The sequence below is a fragment of the Apium graveolens genome, chromosome 10 (assembly GCF_009905375.1).
Source record: "Apium graveolens cultivar Ventura chromosome 10, ASM990537v1, whole genome shotgun sequence".
Lineage (NCBI taxonomy): Eukaryota > Viridiplantae > Streptophyta > Magnoliopsida > Apiales > Apiaceae > Apium > Apium graveolens.
In genome coordinates this window covers 74690198-74717786 of record NC_133656.1, presented here as the reverse complement: position 1 = coordinate 74717786, position 27589 = coordinate 74690198, and the positions used below count along the sequence as shown (strand labels likewise).

Here is a 27589-nt window from a genome sequence, read left to right as displayed (position 1 = left end):
GAGCACTACTTCAAGACAAACCTGATCCAACTAATCAATCAGACAAATACTGCTCTTCAAACCACTTCAAATGACAACACCAAGAAGCTCCTTCAGGCACATCTAGCCTCTATGCAACTTCAATAAATTCAAGGCTTCCAACATGCTAGGGATGTAAACACCATCAATGGTGATATTGAGGAGATGAAGAAGGCCATTTCAGACAAAATGGACTCTAAGCTTCCAGAAGCTATAATTCTTGATATCAAGAGGCAATTATGGAAAAATTCTAATCATGCAACCAAGATAGATGCATTGGATACAAGAATGTCAGCCATGGAAGCATCTTTAACAGCCATTCATCTTCATCAAGCCCAACAGACAGATTTACTTCAAAAACTGATGGCTGCTCAAACCCCCTACTTTACTCAACTTGATGATAACAAAAAGGGGAAGAAAGGACCAAGTGAGGGGAGAAGCTTTAAATTCAAATCAGTAAAGTGATTGTGCCTTTAATTACTATCTCAAATCCACCAGTTACAAACAATATAGATCTGATAAATGCAGCAGCAGCCATCTTTAGAGCAGCTGAAAATAAGAAGTTGAGTCCACTCAACTGGGAGAAGAATAATGAGGATATACAAAGGAAGTTTGAACTAGTCAAGGAGCCAGTAAAGTCAGCCATCCATCACTCTGAAGTCAAGCAAATTTCTGTGAATGAGATGAGCATGAACTATCTGGAAAGGGGACAGTCATCCTGCATCAAATCTCCAAAGGCTGAAATAATACTGAAACCAAGGGTAAATTATTCAAAATTATCATTGAAGAACCCTTTGGATACTGTGTATGAGACACCTAAGCCTGATGAAAAGAAGTGTCTGTCAAGGTCAATTGTTGTCTAAAAAGATCCAGCTGATTCAGCTTCCAAAAAGAGAATTGCTAAAATTTTCAGGAATGGGAAAGAAATTTGTGTGGTGGCTGGACATCCTCAATTTGCTCAAGCAAAGAGAGAAGAAAAGGCTAGATTAAAACAGGAAAAGAAGCAAGCTTCTCTAGATGCTAAAAAGGCTAAACAAAAGAAAGAGCAAATTGTTATCTTGGCCAAGCTACATGCTGTAAATTCATCACAACAAATTCCTGCTCAGCCATCTGAAATCATTGAATCTCAAGATCCAAAGAAGCAAGTTGAACAACAGAAAAAGTCTCCAAGAATCAAGGAATTGGCTAAAATAACCAAAAGGAAACTGGACATTGTTGATAAGGAATTGGAGAATCAGTTTCCCAAGGAATCCACTCCAACTACAACTCAAGCATCAAAACCCTTTGTGGTATTTGAAGATATCAAGATAGTGGATCCTTACCGGAACATTCATGGTGAACCTATTGTGCCTAAGGATGAGCCAATAGAATGGGAGAACATACCAATTTCTGACTTCAATCTGCCAATCCTTAACAAGCCAAAGAGAACAAAGTCAAGAGCAGTCAAGAAAGTGAAGTTGTCACCTCTCAAATCAAAATCTCTAATCAAAGCTCAATCTAAAGTCAACAAAGGAGATTATATGTACTTGTGTGACATCAAGGAATTTTTTGATCTAAACTTCTATCTAGATGAACTAGATGTAGTGAGAGGAATTGATGCATACAGAAACCTACCTGAAAGGTTAGTGTTCAAGTACAAGGGAGGAAAGGAGATTCAGTGGCCACTTTACAGGATCCTTCTAGAAAGCCAAGTTGTACTGATTAAGGTTTATTCATCCTTCAAGAAGAACTTTGGGTTCAATGTTACTGCAAGAAGAATGGTACTGAAGAAGATTGAAGAACTAAGGAGTGTTAGAGCTAAAGATGCACTCCCAAAGACTCTAATTATCCCTTACACAAGAAGAAGAGTGCATCTAAGGCCCTAATGGCTGAAGGAGTTTATGGATGACAAAGGAGTGAGAAGATTTTTCAGATTAGAAGACCAATTGAGCATCTCTAGCAATGAGACTCTCTTGGAAATGCAAGAAAAGTTAAATCTCTCAAAATCTGATGAAATGGAATTCCACAAGCAGCTCCAAAATCAGATTGAAGAAAATAACAGAAAGCTTGGAAAGAGATCCAGACCTTTAAGAAACTAGATAAATTTGCACAGGCTAGAGGAGCATCTTGAAAATAACTGTGAGCAAAACTTTGTACATTTTGTTAATTGAAGCACTTTTCAGTATTATCTACTTTCTTTTAAAGTTGTGTTTTTAAGGTGTTTTGTTATCATCAAGTATCTCTTAATTTATGGCTACAATTCCAGTAGACATAAATTGGGGGAGATTGTTGTGTATACGTTGTGTACTTGGTGATTTCATGAACAAAACACCTTGGTAGATTTTACTTAGTGAAAATGTAGCACTCGACGGATAAGGATTATAGTCCCGATGGATAACTCATTTTAGTCCCGACGGATGATGACTTATTATCCATCGAGTGAGTAGCTTATGTAACAATAAGTCTATAGCACATTTCTGTATACACATTGTTTAGAATCTGTAGGAGTACTTAATTCATGTTGACTGTAACTAGATATGCAGGATAGGTTGATTAATTGTACATAGATGATGTCTTGTAATTCTGCATAAATGAAATGGAGTCAAGTGCCTAATTGCTACCTGACGGATAAACAACAATGAATTCGACGGATGATTAACAACCCGACGGATGATCAATAACTCGACGGATGATTATAAACCTCACGGATAAAGAATTCAAATATCGGTTGACAGTGACAAGACATTCACATGCGTCGAGTGTATGCAAATGGAATGTGGTAGCCTATTCAACTGGGTTTTTGAGAACAAAGAAGCATTGCCATTTCCATGCTATTATGAAGATATTCAAAGATGCTGGAACAGGGTAATGAAGTAGCATTGTATTAGACTTGATAGTTTTTGTTTTATTATGCTGTCTTATTACTTTGTAATCTTGGTTATATATAAACCAAGAAGCACCAATAGAATAGTAACTAAGAAACTAAGCAACCAAGAGAGAAACATTTATAAGCTGTATTCTTAGCATTTCTCTCATTCTTAGTTGTTATTATTTTGTAAGCAGCTGTGAGCTTTTTGCACACAGAGTTCTCTCGATATATATTATATATCTCTGGTGGAATCATTCAAATCCACCAGAAAGTTTTTAAAGACTCTTGTTTTTAATTACTTATGTTTTGATTCATTTGAAGTAACTATTCTGCATTCTGCTAATCAATTCACACTTATATATATATTTGAGTTAGAACATTTTTATTTAAGAAAAAGTTTCAAGAATTCCATTCAACCCCCCTTCTGTAATTCTTGTTATATTGTTAAGGGACTAACAACGTAAATGATATAATTCTGTAGACATGTCATTTATGGCATCATTACACTCAGCTTTAGATAAATGTGCAAGGTTAGTGGTGATTACCTGATTACTTGAAGAACTTGTCTCTATTTCATCAGACTTGGCCATTAGGGCTAGATTGACATAGCTAACATCCTCATCTTCATCCAGACCATCTGCTGCCCAGTCATTTTCTTGTTTAATGAAAGCCCTTTCCTTTTGTTTGAGCAATTCAAAATATTTCTGTTTATAATCCACATGCTCAAACTTTTTCTTGCTGGAATCTGACTTTCTACACTCACTGGCAAAGTGCCCTGCCAAGCCACATTTGAAACATTTGAATTTTGATTTATCCACCATATTTCTATTTGGCTTAGCTGCTCCAAAGTTCTTCTTGAAATTGAGCTTGGCAAATCTTCTGGAAAGAAATGCAAGATGTTCATCAATATCCTCCATATCATCTTGGCTCAAAAAATCTTCATTTTCTGCTACCAGCCCCTTGCCCTTGTTTTCACAGACCTTTGAAGTTGATTCAACAACTTCTATTTTAATCTTCTTCTCTTTCTCTAACTCAGCAACTAGTGCAATGGATCCTCCTTTCTTCTTTCCTCTCTCCATCCTCTCATCTTGCTCTATTTCAAGCTCATAAGTTTTCAGGATGCCATACAGTCTCTCCAAAGTAAACTCCTTGTAATCTTGACAGTTTCTCAATGAGACTGTCATAGGTTTCCATTCCTTTGGAAGAGATCTAAGGAACTTAAGATTGGTGTATTTTGTCTGATAGACCCTTCCATGCAACTTCATAGCATTTAGTAGTTTTTGAAACCTACTAAAATGCTCATATTGCTGAATGAGTAGCTGCATCTTATTTTCCCTTACTTGCTCAGTTCCATCACAGATAATCTGTATAGTATTCCAAACTTCCTTGGCATTTTTGCAATTTATGATGTTGTCAAACATGTCACCATCAACTCCATTGAACAGGATATTCATGGTCTTCTTATCTTTCCTGACTTGTTCAATATCATATCAGACCATTCATGCCTTGGCTTGGGGACAGATGGCTCATTTCCAGTTGCAGCTCTCATTGGTACATGAGGGCCTCTTTTTATGCAATCTACATAAGACTCATCTTGAGAAAGTAAATGAAGATGCATTTTTACCTTCCAGTGATGGTAATTATCTTTGTCCAGAAAAGGAATCTTGACTCCAACATCCTTCTTGTTCATCTTGCTATTTTGTTGTGATCTTTAAACTCTTTGTTTATCAAGAGCTTGCTCTGATACCAATTGTTAGTTCCTAATAATGCAACAAGAATTACAGAAGGGGGGTTGAATGGAATTCTTGAAACTTTTTCTTGGTTTAAAAGTGTTCTAACTTAAAATATATATCTGTGTGAATTGATTTGCAAAGTGCGGAATAATAACTTGGAATGAATCAAAACACAAGTAATTAAAAACACAAGTCTTTAAAAACTTTTTGGTGGATTTGAATGTATCCACCAGAGATATATAATATATCAAGAGAACTCTGTGTAGCAAGATTTGCTCACAGCTGCTTATAAATATGAACAACTAAGTTTGCAGAGAAATGCTAAGAATACAACTTACAAATGTTTCTCTGAGAATTTTCTTGCTTAGTGTTCTTGTCGTTCTATTTTCTACTTCTTGGTTTATATATATTACCAGGATTACAAAGTAATAAGACAAGATAATAAAACAAAACCTATCAAGTCTAATATTATGCTGCTTCATTACTCTATTCCAGCATCTTTGAATATCATCATAATAGCATGGAAATGGCAATGCTTCTTTGTTCTCTAAAACCCAGTTGAATAGGCTTCCACATTCCATTTGCATACACTCGACGCATGTGACTGTGTTTTCACTGTCAACAGATGTTTGAATTTTTTATCTGTCGGGTTCATGATCATCCGTCGGGTTGCCCTGTTGATCATCCGTCGAGTGGCATTGTTGTTTATCCGTCGGGTAGCTATCTGGCACTTGACTTCATTTCATTTATGCAGAATTACAAGACATCATCTATGTACAATTAATCAACCTATTCTGCATATCTAGTTAAAGTCAACATGACTTGAGTACTACTACAGAATCTAAACAATGTGTATGCAGAAATGTGCTACAGACTTATTGTTACACAAGCTACTCACTCGATGGATAATAAATCATCATCCGTCGGGACTATATTGAGTCATCCGTCGGGACTATAATCCTTATCCGTCGAGTGCTACATTTTTCACTAAGTTAAATCTACTAAGGTATTTTGTTAATGAAATCATCAAGTTCATAACATATCCACAACAATATTCACTGTCCTCATTGAAGGTAATAGTAAGGAATTCAGGCATACCTAATCAGAATCAGACTCCTCACCCTCAACGGGTGGAGTGTCAGGTGTGTCCGGAGGTGGATACACGGAATCTTCACCAAAAACTGGCCCCTGGATGTCAACACCGGTAACTCTAAAAGCTATCCCCAATGCCTGGGTGAGATCACATGCAAACCTACTATGGATGTCATGCATCGCATCCATCCTCCTAGTGAGACACCTGTACTGCGTCATGCCCTTCTTCGAATGTTCCTGTAACTGATACGGCTCTATCTCCTCACCCAACTGAGCTCTCCAACCTGCTTCACGGGCTTTCTTTGAACCACCAGCAAAATACTGATCAGCTAGACGCTTGCCCGGAAGTATATCAAATGAATAACCAAACCTCTTAGGATCGGGCTTACCACCATACCACTCCACCATGAACAATATAATCGAACTATCAATGGCAGAAATAGGGAGCTGAAGCTGCTCATATGCGGTCCAACGAACACGAACTGCCGCACAGAACCTTGTAACTATGGACGCATAAGGTATAGATTCGGTAGAACTCCCTCTCAAAAATCTCAGAATACCATAGTGAATAATCCTACTAATATCCATATAATCACCCTTCAGAATGCCCCAAAATAAACGTGCTCGCTCCACAGTAACCTCATGCATATGAGTCGATGGCATGATATTAGCACAAATAAAGGCATTCCAAGCACGGGCAAATCTGTTCATACAAGAAGCAGGGAATGTGGCATAATCAGTTGTGCCCCTCTTGAATTCCACTGAGTCTTAGGCACACATAGAGTAGCAACAATCAAATCCAAGTCAAAATCCTCCGGGGTCATATCATTCCAAATGTCTTGACGGGGCTTTTTCACGGGCTGATTAATTACCCTCATTATCGCTCCAGCACTATACTCCACCTTCATCCCCCTAACCACCGTGAAACCATTCTTCTCCACCTTTGTATTAGCATAGAACTCCTGAACAACACTCATGGGTACCGCAGTGGGCTCCTCACAAAAAGATACCCATCCCATCTCTTGAATCATCTCCAATACCTTACCATCCTTCCCTGATGGTAGAAAACCTCGCTCCTTGATGATTGGCTTCGAGAGAAGCCTGGTATACTCCGCTTCATCCTCGGGAGTAGAGAACCTTGGCCTTACACCACCCATACTTGAAGAATTAGTGGTGCTGCTGCTTACTTGTGTTCTTTGTCTCTTGGGTATCATTGATATTGAGTAGAGAGAATAACAGTTGTGTTTGAGAGAGAATTTATGTTTGAGAGTTTATGAAGTGGTGAAAAAGTTTGTGTATAAGGTGTATGTATATATAGGTGGTGAAAAAAGAATTATATATGGAATAGAAGTGGGATTTGATTATGGGAATAATGGGAGTAATGGGTTTGATTTGGAGAGAGAAATTTGGGATATGGAGGAGTAAAATCCGGTTAGGAATTGATTTTGTAGCAAAATTCCCAATTTTCCCCTTAAAACTGCCTTTATTTTTTCTGAGTCGGGACCACGGTACGGCCGCGCGCTTAGACAGCGCGGGCGCGTGCTACTTCTGCCAAACCGGCGCGGCCGCGCGCTAGAGCAGCGCGGGCGCACCGTGTTTCTATGTTTTCAGCGCGGCCATGCCAGGCTTCTATAGTTAGTCCTGAATTTTTTTCTTTTTATGATATTTTTGTGTTTTTCTCCTTACTTCTTGCTTCATCTACCTACTATTGTACAACAAACTTGGGTTGCCTCCCAAGAAGCGCTTCTTTTACATCGCTAGCTCGACATAGATACTTGAGATCAAATTGACAATAGAATAACACTAATCACCTCGCGGTTTGCCATGTCACCATAGTATTGCTTCAACCTCTGACCATTTACCTTGAATGCTTGGCCCGGATCATTCTCAAAAATTTCCACCGCTCCATGTGGAAACATAGTTTTGACAATAAACGGCCCTGACCATCTTGACTTCAACTTTCCAGGAAAAAGACGGAGACGAGAGTTGAACAAAAGAACTTGTTGCCCTGGCACAAATGATTTGAGCACTAGACCCCAATCGTGCCACCTCTTGACTTTCTCCTTGTATATTTTGTTGTTCTCATAAGCTTGAAGTCGAAATTAATCGAGCTCATTCAATTGAAGCATCATCCTCTTTCCAGCTGCATCCAAATCCAGATTCAATTTCTTCAAAGCCCAATACGCTTTATGCTCCAGCTCCACCAGCAAATGACACCCCTTACCATAAACCAACTAATACGGTGACATCCCTAGCGGAGTCTTGTACGATGTTCGATAATCCCAAACAGCTTCATCAAGCTTCAAAGACCAATCCTTCCTCGATGGACACACAACTTTCTCTAAAATATGCTTGATCTCTCTGTTAGATACATCGCTTGACCATTCATCTGAGGATGATAAGCCGTGACAATGCGATGATTCACATTATACCTTTGCATCATAGTAGTGAACTTACGGTTGTAAAAATGCAAGGCCTCATCACTGATTATGACTCTTGGAGCCAAATCTTGTGAATATCTGCTTATGAAGAAAATTAAGCACCACTTTCGCATCGTTCGTTGGCAACGCCTTAACTTCAACACATTTCGACACATAATCAACTGCCAACAAGATATACTGATTGTTACAGGATGATATAAATGGCCCCATGAAGTCAATTCCCTAAACATCGAAGACCTCAACCTCGAGAAGCACATTAAGAGGCATTTCATCCCTCTTAGACATATTACCCACACGTTGACATCGATCACATTTTAAAACAAACTGGTGAGCATCTTTAAACAAGGTTGGCCAAAAGAAACCTGCTTGCAGAATACGAGCTGTTGTATTTTCTCCACCATAATATCCTACATAAGCCGTTGAGTGGCAATCTTTCAAGATCCCCCCCCCATTTTGCTGTAAAGAATATATCTCCTGATGATTTGGTTAGCTCCTTGTCAAAAAAGAAATGGCTCATCCCACATATACCACTTCATTTCATGTAGAAACTTCTTCCTTTGAGCATAAGATAAATCGGGAGGCATGATATTACTCACAAGGTAGTTAACAATGTCTGTAAACCACGGTTCTTCTTCTTGCACTCCAAACAGCTGCTCATCGGCAAAAGACTCATTTATCAATGTCTTATCCAGTGAAGTAGCAATAGGATTCTCTAAACGTGAGAGATGATCAGCAACTTGATTCTCAGTCCCTTTTCTGTCCTTGATCTCTAGTTCAAATTCTTGAAGCAAAAAACCCATCTAATCAATCTAGGCTTCGAGTCCTTCTTTGAGACAAGATAATGAATTATCGCGTGATCAGTGAAAACTGTCACCTTAGTCCCAAGTAGATAAGATCGAAATTTCTCAAAACCATCGACAATAGCCAAAAGTTCTTTCTCCATAGTAGTGTAATTCAGTTGAGCACCATTTAGAGTCTTTCTAGCATAGTAGACCACAAGAAATATATTGTTCTTTCTCTGCCCAAGAACTGCTCCAATTGCATAGTCACTTGCATCACACATCATCTCAAAAAGTTCATTCCAATCAGGTGCAGTTATGATAGGTGTCATGATTAAACTCTTCTTCAATGTTTTAAAAGCTGCAAGGCACTCGTTATCAAACTTGAAAGGGACGTCTTTCTCTAGCAAACTACACAATGGCTTCAAAATCTTAAAGAAGTCTTTGATGAAACGCCTATAGAATCCCGCATGACCAAGAAAACTGTGAATTTCCTTAACATAAATAGTTGGAGGAAGATTTTAAATGACCCCCACCTTGGCTTTGTCCACCTCAAGATCCTTACCAGAAACCTTGTTCCCAAGAATAATGCCCTGTCGTACCATAAAGTGACATTTCTCCCAATTGAGAACCAGATTGGTCTCAACACACCTCTTGAGAACGTGTCCAAGATTTTGCAAGCATTCATCAAAAGAATTGCCAAATACAGAGAAGTCGTCCATGAACACCTCCACATTCTGGCCAATTATATCAGAAAAAATGGCTATCATACATCTCTGAAATGTGGCTGGTGCACCACACAGACCAAACGAAACTCGTCTGAAGGCGAAAGTACCAAATGGACAAGTGAAGGTAGTCTTCTCCTGATCTTCTGGAGTGATACAAATCTGATTATAACCCGAATAGCCATCAAGAAGATAGTAGTACTCATGACCAACTAATCTATCAAATATATGGTCAATGAAGGGCAAACTGAAGTGATCCTTCCTAGTGGCCTTGTTCAGCTTCCTATTGTCCATGCAAACTCTCCACCCCATGATTGTTCTTATAGGAATAAGCTCATTCTTCTAATTTGCTGCCACAGTAATTCCACCTTTCTTTGGCACACATTGAACTGGGCTTACCCATGAACTGTCAGAAATATGATAGATGATTCCTGCATCTAGCCACTTAAGAATTTCTTTCTTCACTACTTCCTTCATGATCGGATTAAGTCATCTTTGCTACTCGATCATAGGCTTGCTACCTTCCTCTAGCAGAATTTTATGCATGTAGTAAATAGGGTTGATTCCCTTGATATCTGCTATAGTCCAGCCAATTGCCGATTTGAACTCTCTTAGAAGCCTTAGAAGATTTTCCTCGTCACTACCTGAAAGGTCAGATGCAATAATAATAGGCAAAGTAGATGCATCACCTAAAACGCATACCTCAAATGCTCAGGTAAAGGCTTAAGCTCAAGAGTGGGAGCTTCCTCAATAGATGGCTTGAGGCATTTAGGAGCTTTATTCAATTCCTCCACTCCAAGAGATTCAAAAGACATATCAATCTTCCTCTTCCATGGAGAAGCATTCAAATATTGTAATTGTTCTTCACCTTCGTCATCTTCACTATCTAAATTTCCCAATAAGGCTTTTTCTAAGGCATCGGACCTTAGCAATTGATCAAGTTCTGAAGTAACCACAGAATCGGCCAACTCCACCTTTAAGCACTTCTCATTTTTCGTAGGAAATTTCATAGAATTGAACACATTAAAAGTTATATCCTGATCCACCACTCACATTGTGAGCTCACCCTTCTCCAAATTTATCAAGGTTCGTCCAGTTGCCAAGAACGGTCTTCCAAAGATTATGGGAATCTTCTTATCCTCCTCGAAATCAAGAATTACAAAATTAGCAAGGAAGATAAGTTTATCAACCTTGACCAAGACATCCTCCACAATACCCCGCGGATATGTAATAGAACGGTCGGCCAACTGCAAGGTCATATAAGTCTGTTTTGGATCAGGTAAGTCCAACTGCTTGAAGATTGACAAAGGCATCAGATTGATGCTAGCTCCCAAGTCACATAAGCATCTGTCAAAAGACACTTTTCTGATAGTACACGGAATAATGAAGCTTCCTGAATCTTTAAGCTTCGGAGGCAACTTCTGTTGCAGCACAGCACTGCATTCCTCCGTGAGAGCGACGGTCTCTAAATTATCTAGCTTCACTTTCCGAGAAAGAATACCTTTCATAAACTTTGCATAACTAGGCATTTGCTCAAGAGCCTCAGTGAAAGGTATGTTGATATGAATTTTCTTGAACACCTCCAGAAACTTCTCAAATTGCTTGTCCAGCTTTTTCTTCTACAGCCTCTTAGCAAAAGGCGGTGGAGAATAGATATGTTTATCCCCTGTATTACCCTCAGGAGGATTGTGCTCAATAGTAGTCTTCCTTGGTTCCACTTCTACTTCAGTCAACGCTTGAGTTTGTTCGGGATTCGCAACCTTTCCAGACCTCAAGGTGATTGCCTTTACTTGCTCCTTAGCTTTCTTCCTTCCTGGAACTTCAGTGTCACTAGGTAGAGTACTAGGTTGATGATTTAGCAAGGCATTGGCAATTTGCCAATTTGATTTTCCAATGTCTTGATAGAAATAACTTGACTCTTGCACATTAGCTTCAACTCCTCTAATTCAGATTTTTCATTAGCTTGTTGCAGCTGAAGTTGCTGTCTCGGTGCATATTGCGGTTTCTGAAAACTAGGGGGTTGTACTGCTTAGCTGGATACTGCTGACAAGGCTGTTGAACCGCATTTTGAGCATTGCTCCAACTGAAATTAGGATGATTGCGGTTGTTGGGATGATAAGTGGATGGCACAGGTTGCTGCGAATGCTGGAAGTTGCTCACGAACAGAGCTGGTTCACTAGAAATTGCGCATTGATCAGTCTCATGGGCACCACACAAAGCTCACAGACACTAGCGATTTGATTAACCCTATGATTAGCCAAAGTGTCCACCTTCATCGTCAAAGCCTTAAGTTGGGCAGCTATAGCAGTTGCTGCATCGAACTCCAGAATTCCTGCTACCTTTCCCTGAGTCAGTCTCTGGGAAGGATTTCCGTATTGATTAGCAGCCATCCGTTCAATAAGTTTATAAGCTTCATCGAAGCTTTTAGCCCACAAGGCTCCTCATGATGCTGCAACAAGCATGGGTCTAGAAGTAGCACCCAATCCATTGTAGAAATAGTTAATAATCATCCAATCATGTATTCCATGATGTGGGCACTTCCTTCGCATCTCCTTATATCGATCCAAAGCCTCACACAGAGATTCTCCAGTGTGCTGAGCAAACTAAGTAAGAGCATTCCTGATTGCAGCAATCTACGCCATAAGGAAGAATTTAGTGAGAAACTTTTGAGTAAGATCTTCCCAAGTGGTTATAGACCCTGCTGGTAGAGAATGTAAGCAGCACTTAGCTTTATCCCTCAGAGAGAATGGGAATAGTCACAGCTTGATAGCATCTTCAGTCACATCATTAAACTTGAATGAGTCATAGATCTCGATGAAATCCTTGATGTGCATGTTGGGTCTTCAGTAGGAGAACCCCCAAATTGAACTGAGTTCTGTATCATCTGAATCGTGCTTGACTTGATCTCAAAAGGTTAGCCCTAATGGCTCGCCTGATGATGCTTGACTGAATGTCATTGATCTTAGGCTGAGAATAGTCCATCAAAGCCTTAGGATTTTCTGCTTGATCTCCCATCTCTACTAAAACTGGTTCCTTGACTTTCTCTTCTTCTTCTACCTTCTTTTCTTCTTCAAAAACTTCCTTTCGAACCACCACAACTTCTTCCTCAGCTTTATCCAGTGTTCTTTTACGAGTACTCGAACGCGTATGCATACACCCTCGCTAGAGTACCTAAAATAAGACAAGGAAACAAATAAGTAACAATGTCTGAGTCAATGAACTTTAACGACCACTGATGAAAAATACATAAACTAAAAATTAACACTACAGTCCCCGGCAGCGGTGCCAAAAACTTGTTAGTCGCTAAACATGCGTTAATAATACACGCAAGTATACGTGTTCGCAAGTAATATAGAATCTTTTCTAGTTCGTTTCCAGAGAGACTGGCTTGGTTACTAATTAATTTATGCACTTAAGCAACAATGTATGGTTATTATTCAATTCTAAGATGATAACAAATTGAGGTTTTATAACTAAGAATTAAACTAACAATTATAACTAAAAGATTAAAGATGATTGAATTAATATATATGATAAACATGTGACTCTAACTTCATTTAATACTTCATTCAATAGGCTTATTGTTCTTAACCTTAGCATGTAATGGTGCTGACACTAATCAGATAACACGAAACTGATAAATGCCAACTTTCATTGCACGAATACCATACTACCAGACATCCACAAAATAGGTCAAAGTTGAATAGACACCAATTATATTGAGACCCTATATGTCTATAGAATTTGACAACATAACGGTTTAAGCACAAGTTATCTATCTTGATTATATAGGGCAAGTAAGATGGTTAAAATTACCTATGAATCATGCATATAAATACATGAACCTATGCTAGCATGTCAAGTTTTAAATCCTTAAATTCACCGTCGCTTCATTAAAGATTAATACACTATCTTATAAGTTCGCGACGCTCATAAGACGAATACGCACAACCAATACTAGGCTATCATACAATCACCACACACTAAGGCATCGAAACAAATTAACTAAATAAATACATAAATAAATCCGTTAGAAACCCACGATAACGATTAGCCCATAATCTGACTCATTATCAATATGGGTTCTGATGAAAGCATGGTATAACAAACGTAGTCTTTATAACAAATAAACAAAACCAAGTACGAAACAAGGGTAAGGTTCACAAGTAAGAAAACTAGCATCCAAGTTACAACTTAAAACAAAGAATCACAAATAAAAACAAGATCTTCTTCGTCCTCGTTGAATCCGTACTAAAACGGTCTTCTTACGGCTCTCCTTGCGCTCTGGTACGTCTCTGACTTGATATATTATGAAAAACGACCTAAAGTTGTTTATATAGCAGCCCCATGCAATCTAGAAGTCTTCCAATTTGAATTAGAATAGAATCAGGATTCTGCAAAAATGACCCGGTGCGGCCGCACGGGCGCGCTGCCTTTCTGACATCCTGGCGGGGCCGCGTGCTTGACCAGCACGGGCATGCCGTACTTCTGGAAAAACTTTAGATTTTCTTCTTTTCCTTGCTGCTTCGAGTCGGCTTTCCACGAGTTTTTATTCCAACACCACCTTGACCCAAAATTAGCACCAAAACAATGCTAATTCACCTGATTACCTAGATAATGCCTGAAATACAAAAACACTAGAAAACACATTAAAACACTTAACAACTTGAGTACAAACGCATCAATTGAAAGCTTATAGGAGCATTATAAAGTGTCATAAATGCCACTCAACACAAACAGAATAGAAATTAGTAAATTCCAACTTATATATATATATATAAATTTATTCATCTAACATACAAATCACTTCCTATTGAATTACTAGTACATACACAAACAAAAATATCAGCTACTACAGAAAATCCAGAATTGCCTCAATGAACTGAGCTTACGAAACTAGTAAACAAACCATTTATAAACATATCAGAACTCTAAATATAATTGATCATAAAACAATCACACATAAACATAAAAAGATACATACATTTGGCAAAATTAATATTACAAAAAGGGGATATGTAACCTGTAAAATTAAGTGAGGACATGGCCTTCTCATTATTTTAACTGGACAATACAAGCACCGATACACTAGTAGTTCTGAACAAAATAAGATTAAAGATTAATACTGATTGTACGTATTGAAATAAAAAATAAGAACTACCTAAAACAGGGCTAGGTGATAACATGTATACTAAAGTGTGCGCGTGTATGTATACAAAGTGAACAAAATTAGCCAAAACGGACCCGAACACATCCCTTATTTGGTCCAACAGATCGAAGCCAACTAGTCGAGGACTTTAAATGGATCATTTTTTTATTTTCATTGGAGATTAGGAATAGATTGGCTTTCTATAGGACCCATATTACTAATGGGATTCATCACCACTTTAGCTACTTTAGCGGCTTGGCCGGTTACTCGAGATTCTCGATTATTCCATTTCTTGTATTCAATAAAAATTTGTAAAATTTGGCTCTTTTTTCTAAACCAATCCTTGTTCTTTTTTTGAACATAAAGAGAGGCCTTTCCAATTTAAAATTGATCCCGATTCTTTATCAAATTTACTGATTAAAGTAAATAAATGACGATTTTCCGTTGAAAAAGTTTTTTTTATCAAATCGGTCTAGTTGGAATTGGAAATAAAGGTTTAATTGACTTTTACATTATAGAAGAAAACCTAATTTACTCCAATAAGAAAGCTCCAAAAGATAACTAGAAACCCTAATTGGCCAAATACCGACTAAGAAGAAAACCTCAAATTACTATAAGCCTAATTCACCTAATTTATTAAAGAAAGAAATTGCAAAGAAAGCGATTGCAAAGAAACATGTTGTTCATAGTGAAATTTCAAAGAGATTGATATGTGTTTGGAATGTGCGGGAGTATTTGGATAAGTGAATGAGGGATTGTTTAGTTAGGGAAACATGTTTTTTTACAGAATAAACTGTGCGGCTGGTTCTAGTGTTTGGCCGCCCAAATTTTCCTCAAATTTTGACCCGCCAATTGTACCGCCTAATTTTTTAGTTATATGGTAACATGTTTTTTATTATCAATCCTAACACTTTATTTTGTGTTACAATATCAATTTGATCATGTCTATGGTAACATCGACTAACCTCTATTATAACGCAAAAAAAAGTGTTGCGTCATATCAAATTTTAGTGGTTTAAGGTAACATTTTTGCTTGTAACATCAAAAAAATATTGGTAAAAGTCATATATGGTGTAGTGAACAGAATGCTTGGTTGATCCTACCACAATATCCTGTTTCCTGAAGTCCCAAGTAGGCTGAAAGGATGGGTAAACGGAAGCTGCCACAACATGACCTGAAGTCTCCAAGGAAGAGCTCGAACCCCCATGCCTCCTCAAAAAACCAGGAAGACGGGGTAGACACGCGTTGATCCGCAGTTGGACGAGCCTTCTTCATCTTGAAAGTCTCATCATTAAGAGGACGATTCTTCTCAATGATCCTCTTGGCCGCTACAAAAATAAACAAAATAAAGCATAATAAATATAATTACATAAGGAAAGTATCATAATTCAAAAAAGAAAGAAATTTACCATCAAGATTAATAGTAGAAAGCCCAACTTGCTTTAGAGAAAACTCCTCGAGGAGTGTCCAGCTGTGAGTTTGGCTGTTATCTTTGATTAATTTATTGTAATGGCATGTTCCTCTACGGATAACTCGATGGTGTTGGGGCTACCATCATTTACTTTCCCGAAAGAAGATCTAAAAAGGGTACCTCAATCACCCCTCCCATTTGAGGAGTAGAAACTCATCTTTCCAATGATAGTTGTTGTCAGGAATGGAAAGGCCGTTAAAAATATGAGTAGTTTTGGGCTTTTGTTTCACATAAATCCAACTCGTATAGGTAATAGGACTATTTATAGCTACAGACAAAGGGAAGCCATGTCTAAGGCAAAGCACCATAAAATAAAGTATATTTCTCCAAGCATTAGATGGAAGTTGATTGGGGTTAATTTGTAAGTCAGCTAGGAGACGGGGAATAAATTCATGAAAAGGAAATTTAAGCCCCGCACTAAGGGCGTCTAAATAGATATAAGAGTGTCACATTTGTAGTGACAAGTGCGATCACCGGGAGATGACTTTTTTAAACGAAGTTTATGAGGGAGATTATAAAAGGTATTGTGTCCTAGGATTAAGCTATCTTGATGAAATTTATATAATGATCATAAACATCGAGCTTGAAGTTGGAAGAGAATTCATCACCTCCAACATTGAACATTTTTATTAATGACATGTAAGAAGAACGGATAGAAATATGAATACTTTTTTAGGAAACCTTGGATTTTGAAGCATTGATATCAAGTCAAATAAATGGGCCTTCTTGTTAGATATAAAGTGTAATGAAATATAGCACATAGGGGGTGAATATGTTAATTGGATTTTAATCCTTTATTGAAAATATTTGGCTTAAGTTGAACAAAGCAAATATGAATTTGTAGAGATAAATTATCTAACAATAAACACACAGAACAATTTATCAAAAACTCACTTAATTGTATTAATCAAGTTTTTTTATCAAGTTTTTTTTGCTACAAATATGTGTTCTTAGAAATAAGAACTCAGCTACAAATCTTGAGAGAGAATACAATATTTTTTTAGATCGGTTTGTTACTTCTAAAATAAGGACCCATGCATGCTTTATAGATCAACAACACGGGTTTAAAAAACTTGCAATAAAATGTACTAACGCAGTTTCTAAAGCTATCTTGTCTATTTCCTTTTCTGGTGTTAGCAAATCTATGCAGAATCTTATAGGTCTACGACCATCCTTTGTCCAGTGAATCTTGGCCCTTGATCTTGTATTCTTCAAGCTGCTTTTGTAGACTTTCCAATTTAGTGAATGAATTGTTTGTTGACTGATAATCTTGAATCTTTAACTTGTCCCTATTCTGAATTTGAAATAGTTTTTTGAGATCTCATTTTGTTTTATAGAGAAGTGAGATATCGATAAGTAAAATGACTTATGAATATATCGAGTTCTTAATATGTAGAGTAACTTGTCGACATCTCTAGTTCTTAATATAGGCTTTTGACTTGTCGATATCTTGAGTTCTCTATGTGAGGATTTTTACTTGTCAATATCTGTTAGGCCCTAACCAACTATAGAGGGGGTGAATACAGTTAGTATAATCAATTCGACAAAGCTTCTACAGAATCAATAGTTTTTATATTATCTGATAAAAACTTATTACACATGTACTATTTAGAAAGGATGAACAAATATCCTTGAGAGCTGCTAAGTTATGCGGAAGATATAACAATGTCACAATGCTTATAGCATGAACCTAAACTATGCCTTATATAGAGAACAACTACCAATGTATAAGGAATGATATTCTATTAACAACAAGGAAATCTATACTATTGCTTCTGAGATAAAGTCCTTCACCGCCTTAAAGTTCCTGTTTCCTTTTCCTCTTCGAAGATCAACTGATATGACAAATACTAATTTCATTATCTGTTGACAACACCGTCCGTTAATATCTGTTATCCGTCGAATATCAACATCTGTCGATGTCATCATCATCCTTCGATGTAATCATCATCATCCATTGATGCTTGTAATCATCATTCGTTGATGCTTCTGATAGTTTCTGTTTGATATCATCAATTGCTCCTAACAATCTCCCTCCATTTCTTTATTATGGAATTATGAACAAGTTCCGATTGATGATGTCAAAACTATCTAAATGCAAGAATCAAGTATGCATAATCAATCTTGCTTCAGTGAATATTAGACTTTACCTCTTCATCCTAAATTGCTTCTTTAACTTGAGCAATGTCGGAGGTTAATCCCACTTTCTCATCTTAGAATGCTTCTAGAAATCTTCCTTCTTTGACCAGCTTGGATGATTTATGCTTCAAGTAACTTCAGTATCAAGAGCTTGAACTACTGTATAGATTAAATCTATCAGAGTTTAAGATTTAGATTCCTTAGATACTGACTCCAACTTTGGCTTTAGTCTTTGAAAATTCTTGACTTTTCTTCTATCTTCTCATTTCCTTTAAGCTTCATGAGAGATCGTTCATCTTCTACCTAACTGATTTCCCTTATAACTATACCTCTGGTTGGTCTATTAGAAGGATCGTCTTCATAAAGTACTTGAGAAACAACAGCAATATCAGCATTTGATGTCTTCATAGAATTTTTAAAGTCTTCCTTTGTTTGCCTTAACTGTTCAAGATCAACTCCAGTATTTTCTTTTGCAAATATTCTTCTATTCACCTCAGAGTCAAATAATTGAATCTTTGGACCCTTCTAGAATAAAGTTGTCTTTCTTCCTTTAAATTTCAGAGTTTGAAGATATTGGCCTGCTTCGGCACCAGCTTCTTTCTCCAGAATACATTGGTCTTCATCATCAACAATTGTGACTTGAGAAGATTGTAGTATTTTAGTAGTCACAGTCAATTCTTCAACTCTTCTTTCATTCCTCTTGCTTTCTTTTCCTTATCTAGACTGACATCTAGTGATTGCTTTTAATGAACCACTAACTCCAACTAGCTCTTCACCTCTTCTCATTTTACTCTCCTTCTGTTCCCCCTTATTACCACCATCAGATTTTTCATCATCAGTACTGATCAATGACAGCTGCTTGCATTTAGATTTATCAATTTTCTCCCCTTTTTGGCATCATCACCAAGCAGTAGAGAAAGAATCAGCTCCATTAAATTATGTACTTCGGTAAGTTGATCATAGATTTGAGCTTGATGAGCTTCCAATCTAGCTTGACTGGCTTCAATTGAAATTTTTCTGGCAACTATTGGTGAAATTTATTTCTGAATTTCCTGATGAGTAGTCAGTTTTGAAGCAATTAATGATTCTTTAATCTGATTGATTTGAGTAGTAGTTGCTTCATGAGCTGTGTGTAAGGATCTGACAACCAAAGTTGATGCTTTAACATGATTCGGTACATCAGGATTTATAATCTTCTGTTCTGATGTTTCCAGATGTTCAACTGCTTGTGTTCTGGAAATATGATACATATTATCTTTCCAATAAGCATTTCAGAGATTATTAGAATAATCATGCTTCTTCTTAGCATCTAACTCTTTCATTTTCTGTTATCTCACATGCATAGGCATATCTTCAGGAAAAAAAAGATCATTCTCAGGATATTAGATAGCATTAGATACATGAGTTTCTTTACCATCATTAGATTCTTCAATAACAGCTGGATCTTGCACTAATTTGTGACCTTTATCGTCAGCTTCATTATGCAGAATAGAATGAGAAATTGATCCAGTGGCTTCAGAAGCTTCAACACCTTCAGCAGCTATCTCCACATCTTCAAGTATTGTAGGTAAATGAATTATAGCTTCAACATTAACTTCCAGAACTTTAGTTCCTATAACATGTTGTGGTGATTCTGAAATGGATGAATCTTTATGAATGGACTGTTGTGCTACTACATCTTCAGCAATAACAGGGATTTCTTCATGTGATGGAAAAGTAGAATGAATGGACATTTTTCAATAAAACAGGGATTATCTCATGTGGTGAAATAGTAGAATGTATGGACAGCAAGAAAGTATCAGTACTTAGACTTGCAGGGAGATCAATAGCCTTTGATACATCAGAGTTTTCTTGAGATTCAACAGACTGCTTTTCAGCATTTGTTCCTTTAGTACTCTGAGCATCTGCAAACATATAGCACATACAACTTAATCTTTCTATTCTTTCACAATAATCTCACTACTCCTCACACCAAACATCTCATGACTTTCAATAGTCAGAGCTTCCTCACAAGGATTACTAAATCATATCTCTCATCTACCTCTCCTTTTGCCAGGAAGGATCATGCTCTTCTTATATTCTGTTTTTCTCTCAATCTTTTCACACATCTCACAGAAAAAGGCTCAGAAAGATTGTCCTATAGAAATAAGAGGTTGTTAAAGAAGGGTGATCTGAGATCATACAGCTAGAGGTAGTCCTTAATTAAGGTCTAGATGTAATCATTTCAACAGGATTTATATCATGAAAAGTATACTATAAATGCTGAAAGAACTAAATTAGTATTTAAAATAAATGCTAATAAAGTAACCAGTATTTATACCTTGTGAATCTGAAGATGCAAATTCCGTGCGAACATTCAGTTGTGCGGATATATCAGTAGACATTTGAGACGGATGGACTCTGTCATCAGCATCAATAATAAGAGTCACTACGACAGGGGTGTGGCTTGTATTGCAACTTTGATATAATGGTTCTTGTAGCTGGAGAATAAGGAGTTGCTGGATGACTTTGACAACCATGTTCTTGTGTAGTCTTCTCCACAAGTGCAGTAATAGACTCTTGAGCAGTTTCAATCAAAGGCTCTTGTGCTTCAATATCTGCTGCACCACTTTGAGGTGCAGGTTCTTGTGTGATTGGATCAGAAGATGTAGCTACTGTATCCCTTTGAGATACAGGTTCTTGTATGCTTGATCCAGGAAAAAATCCTTTCCCTTGCAGCCTCTTGACACTATCTTGTACTTGCTCATGAGAGACTTCCCTTAATCTCTTTTGATATTGCATGAATAGAGTTTCAGACAGTTTTACAAGCGCCTCAGCAGTAGACTGGATATCAGAATTTAGATTTAATGCACTATGTGTCTCCTCGGTAATTTCCTGTTTAAGCTTAAGCAAGTGCTGATTGTAATAAGTTTTGACCAATCTTCTTCTCTTTGATCTGGAATTTGTATAAGAATCAGCAGCTGTGTCTTTTCCAGTTGATGAAACAACTAGTTTTGGAGAAGAATCAGACAAAAAGTTTGGAAATCTGGAAGATAAGGTAGCATTATCCTCATCTGAATCTGATTCTAATCCAGCAAGTACAAGTTTCCTCTTTACAATTTCTGAAGGTTTTGAAGAATGAGGAACTTGAGATGCTTCAATTTTTGACTTAGCTACAACAGGATTTGTAGCTTTTTGCACCAAGTCTTTCTGTCTTTTTAAAACAAGTGTCTTTTGAGAGACACTTGAGGTGGCTTCTGTTTGAGATGGTTTTAGTGTTTGAGTTGTTGTGCTGAGGTGAGCTGTCGGGGGGTTTCCAATGGTTATTTCCTGCAGCTTAGCACTTTGATTGTTAAGGAAACCATAAGTCTCAAGAAGTCTTGCTAAGAGCAAGTTTCTTGCAACTAAAGGTAACTTCAAGGGAGCTAAATGTAACCGCTTTTCATCTTATGAAATTAAGTCAGAAAAAACCCTTTTTGTCAACTTAAACACAGACACTATTTGATTAGAGGGGATAGGGTTATTAGAAATATACACATTGAAAATCAATTGTCAGAATCTAGCATAATATTTTATATTTCTATCAATATTTATCCTATCACCAATAAAAGACAGAACTACTCTACCATAATCATAATGTGAACCATAAATTAGAGAGTACCCTATATGTTGTGTTATAATGGGAAATGCATCAAAATTTGAGGGTTTATTGTTCAACGCCTTTGTGATGCAATCAAAGAAGAAATTCCATTCCTTCCTTAGCCTATTTTAATTGACCAAGGTTCTTCAAATCCTTGTCATAACCAATCTCAGTAAAGAATCTCTTCATCTCAGTATCTCCAACCAAACTTGAGTAGGAGGTATGAGTAGGCAACTATAATGTATCTCATACAGTCTGAGGAGTTACTATCCTTGTTGTAGTGTCAAATTCAAAAACAAGGCTTGGAGATCAATTAGTTCCTCTAGCATCAAATACGCCAGTTCTCCAGATAGCAAGCACCTGGTCACCAGAGATTGTGGGTGGAGCTGTGAGAGCAAATCCAGTCTCACTGGATCTAAGAAAGTCCTGAAAAATGTGAAAATTAACTTTCACATTGTTGTTAGACAGGATAGCTGAATAGCTATTAGTCATAAATTTGGCACCACCATAATCAATTGGTTTAGAAGTAGCTGGTGAAGTCATGGTTAATTTTTCCAGAAAGATTTACGAACAATAGCTAGGGTTTTAGAGTTTACGATTTTGAGAAGGGTAAAGTAGTGGAGAGAGGATAACACGGATAAGTAAAGTATCTTCTAAAATCAAAAAATGATTTTATTCAATACTTCCTCCAATAATTTAGTCACGTTCAGTTTAATATGCCACATGGCGACATACGATTGACTTAAAAAGTAATCATGTAGACGTGTGTTATTGTATGCACAGTTCCCGAGAATAAGGTTAAGCATTAAACGAACATGTTCCAAATCTTACTCAACAGTAAACACCTGTAACCATGAAAAATTTCCCATCTGAGGACAACTTCAACCTTGTAATTACAATGTTGATTCAAACATTATTCTCATAAAAAATAGTCAATCAAAGTTTGACCATTAACAACAGGTAATTACAATTATCAGGATTTATCAACTACTGACATAAACTATTAGTCAAAACAAGTTTAACTAATAATAGAGTTTACAAGCATAATCAGTAGTCCAACATGTAATTTTCACATAAGATCATTTAGCACAGTTTTCATGTTATCATGATATCAAGCATTTAGCATAAGAATCAGTATCTAACAAGTATTGACAAATAATAAGATAACATGCTTCAAAATTATCAGCAGACTTAATAATCAGAATTTGAGAACTGCCCTGAAATTATTCCCAGTTCATTCACCAATCTTGTGAATGTAGCTTCACAGAGAGGCTTGGTGAATATATCTGCTACTTACTATTTTAACGTCATATCATCTCTGAGGTTTATAACGCTTAGCTCTGATACCATTTCTGTAACACCCCCAAATCCGGGGTCGGGGATCCGGGTTGTCACGAGTTCCATTTCCCTTAATAACACCCAATCTTAATAAACAATCAACTACTCCGTACTGTGACCCCACAATAAACACACACACCACAAGTTATAGTCTCAGAGATGAATATCCAAAAATAACACGAGTCATTTTATTCCACAATTATATGCCATTACACCTTAAAAGGGTTTCTGAATAAATTTACATTTCTTTGCCATTATTACAATTCATAAAGATACATAAGTCTGGTACATCAAAAGTTGAAAGCCTAGCCTATTGGTAGTTCCTACCTCAGCTACAGTGACATCAACGCCTATAGGAAACTGCGGAACGTTTCCTATCCGCTCGCGAATTGGGAGCTTGGTCATGTTCATCTTGTCTATCTGATGTTGTGTGATGAAAGAAGAAAGCAAGGGTGAGCAACAAGCCCACCAAAATAATATGTATAATGATTAACAATATATGAGCATTCTCAAAGTATTCATGAAAGTCTTGGTCAAGAAGAATTGAACCAAGTTTGATATCTTATCGCGACCAAGTCACAAAATATTCAGTATATATGTATATATACTTTTCAAAATCTTGGAAGTCCTCTTCCATGCATAATATACCCAGAGTTCCAGTTGATAACTGTATAAAAATATCGTTGCAAGGTGATCTCATATATCTAACCCTGTCTCAACATTTTTGTGAAAATCTTTTTCTTGCATAAGATAATCATTAACCAGATATAAGTTGAAAAGATGAAGTTACAAGATACTCCAATATACTTATATCTTTTCTGGATACTACTTGAACTACCACCGTTCAAGGTATCATCAGTTTCAAAAGTTCATCACATAAATGAGACTACAAGTAAAGACTTGAATAGATTCAATCTTTAAAATATCCTCAAAATGAAATGAAGTTACGAGATACTTTATTTGATGAAAACATCATTTTGAAAACTCGACCCTGCCAACACTCAACAATCGCCCAACCGTAGCCTTTTTATCGAAGTGCTCTGGGTAGTGTTGCAGAAATATCCAATTGGATGATGAACTCATTACGGGAGTTTGCCGCGCCAGGAAGACCACTCACGATGATCAGTCGCAGTAGTGCAACACCACCATTTTCTACATGTAGAGGAGAACAGTCGGATTTACTTGTCAACCGAACCCTGGACTCCTAAGGAATGGACCGTCTTAGCGGAACTTCCAGGCCATTTGGGTCAATATAATAAGGCTGGGCCGGCGCCACTCGACCACTTACGCCACTCCTAGTTCAGATGAAATCCAAGACTCTGAAACGTAAAGCTCGTCCCCCCTTTCCCCAAGTAGAAACTTATTGATACGGCTCCACCAAGAAGTCGTATCTAGTTGGAAAGGAAAACTCACCGATATTTCCCAGGCGGTGCCTGTTAATGGATTAACTTGTTCCAAGAATTTTACTTCCCGAGTGTTGGGTAAGTAATCAAAAACTCTTTTATCAAAACAACAACCTTGTTGCGAATATAAAATACACCACAGAGCCGGATCCCTCAGGTTTTGAGCGGGTATTTAAATCCCCTTTGAAAGGAAGATCTTAATATAAAAAAAATTGAGTTTTGGGATCCGCCCTAACCTTTAAAAATCATTTTGAAGACTCGAAAACATTTTTAAGAATGTTTGTAGTAATGCTGATTTAATAAAATAAATCAGTCCCAATATATTAGAAAATATCTGAATATTATTATTTAAATAATATTCCCATAAAGAATAATCTTTATAAAAATAATTGAAGTAGAAGTTTTAAAACTCATACTTGAAATGAATAATAAATAACCAAAGATATACTTATACGAAAGTATGATCTTTATTTGAATAATCGAAAATAACTTTGATTATCGAAACATTATTCTTTAATAAAATAAAGAATATTATTTAATAAAATAAGCGGAGTCATAAGTCCTCGAATGAATATTCAAAACAATATTCATTAAATAAAATAAGCGGAGTCATAAGTCCTCGAATGAATATTCAAAATAATATTCATTAAATAAAATAAGCGGAGTCATAAGTCCTCGAATGAATATTCAAAATAATATTCTTTAAGTGAAATAAAGTTATCGAATAAACCTTATTCAAATAATAGTTTTGAAAACTATTTATATATATAAATATATATGTATAATATACTCGGGAACATCGTCTCCCGGTTTAGAAAATATGTTCACCTTTGGGTCCCCTATACTAAGGGTATACGCAACTACTGCTTATCTCTAGCATAGGTATTATGCAACTTATAAGCAATTGAATCAACAACTAGGTATCAAAATTACGAAACAGACATGCATATATACCATATCAGCATGCTCCAATATATCGCAAGATTTGCTAATAACAATCATGCACTTATCACAAGATAATGCATATACATATATACATCACAACAACAGTATAACGGATAGAAAACTTGCCTGAGTGTTCCCGGATAGACTTAAGCTTAGAGTGGGTCCGATAACCTATGAACAACAACATAAGTCGGAATTAAACCCTGTTCACTTAAGAAACTAGACTTTAACCAATTGAACCTTAACGTTCGCTTATGGTCACTTATACGCTTAACGAATCACATAAGTCGTTCGAATACCCTTGGCTCCATCATTTTTAATAAATTAACCATTAAGAATTTTAAGGCGATTCTTTTGTGAGTACCCTACCAACTGCCTAATCCACTTTACATAATTGTTTCATACTCCAATTAGTCATTTAAGGACCTTAACCAAGGTTTCAAAGTAAGGCGAGGGGTAATGGTTCGGTCGCGAAATGCCGTTACTTAAAACGGTCGTTTCTCCTAAACCGTACATCGGATTCAAGCGAACCACATATCAAAATGAAGCTCGCAACATGAACTATCTAAGCATGGCAATGGTAAAAACCTATCAGTGAGTTCACGGGTCCTGATATTAAGAACAAAAGCAGTCTAAGGTAAATTGGGCATTACGACGACTATGTTTACGCGATTAACAAAGTTTAAACTACTCCAATCAATCCACAAATCAACCCCCAATCAACATCACAACCAAACTCCATCAATACTTCATTGTAACAGTCCCAACATCTCAAGATTTTTCAATTTATACTACCCCTAAATATGAACTAAAGCTATACTTAAGTTCATTAACCAATAATCAAGATTTACAACTCCAAACTCATTATAAATCCAATCCAACTCTAAATATACATGAATCATGCTTCTCATTTACTATAACCATCAAAACCATCATAATACTCAAAGTAAAGTTAGGGTTTGGAGGTGTTATACCTTCCTTGGAGTGATTAGAGTAGCTAGGAAGTCTTAGGGAGCCTCCTACAAGCTTGATCTTTCCAAAGAAATCAAGAACACAAAGTTAGGTTTTGAAGTTTCTAAAAGTCAGATTGAAAGAACTGTCAAAACGAGAGTCTTACCATGCTTATTTGGACGAGACCGGTGAACAAGAGTTGTAGGCCAACTCAATACCTTTCCAAAGAGCTATAGAACATACTATTTGAGTGAGTATTGAAGGAGATATGGTAGTTTGAAGTTGCTGCTCTGGTTTTGGCCGAGAGCTTTTGTTCTTGGAAAGCAAAATTCAACTTCTAATTTGTGTTTTGTGATTTGTTTTGCCTTGGCTTGGTTGCTACCTTTTGTTTGTTAATTAAATTGTTACCATGGTAAAAATTGTGTGGCTCACAATCAACCAACCAATCCTTCCCACTTTTTGTCATGCTTATGTCATTCTCCTATGTCATCTTCCGACACTTGTCCTCTTCTTGTTGGTGTGGTGACATCATCATCACTAACCTTTTTGATTAGCTCCTAATTACTTGGCTAATGACCGCTGATCTGTTATACGGTCCGCTTAACTTTCGTTCTCGTTCATCGTTTGAGGGATCATACCCGGGATCTTATTACTTGGGTTCCCTTAACCTTTCTCAATATATTATATCCCTTTTATGATCCTCTCTTATAATCCTTGAATTTAAATCATTTTTATCCTGTTACCTTATACTCAATTCTTTTGGTATCTGGTGGATTTTTGGGAAAAATCAAAGTGTTCGGATTTGGATTCTGACGATCTTTACATACACTTATATACCACATAGAGTACTTATAAGATCTCATAAAATCAATAAAAGAACCCCTACATAGTGTGGCATGAAAAGTTTCCTTATTCAGCATAATCAGCAAAACCACTAT

The 27589-nt window shown here is 36.8% G+C and overlaps 1 non-coding gene across 1 annotated transcript; it reads left to right on the top strand.

Annotated features, from left to right (window-relative positions):
* The first annotated feature begins 12156 nt into the window (after positions 1 to 12156).
* On the top strand, positions 12157 to 12263 carry LOC141694688 (small nucleolar RNA R71). Its single transcript, XR_012563974.1, has one exon. It is a non-coding gene; the product is annotated as a small nucleolar RNA R71 (small nucleolar RNA).
* Positions 12264 to 27589: the final 15326 nt, after the last annotated feature.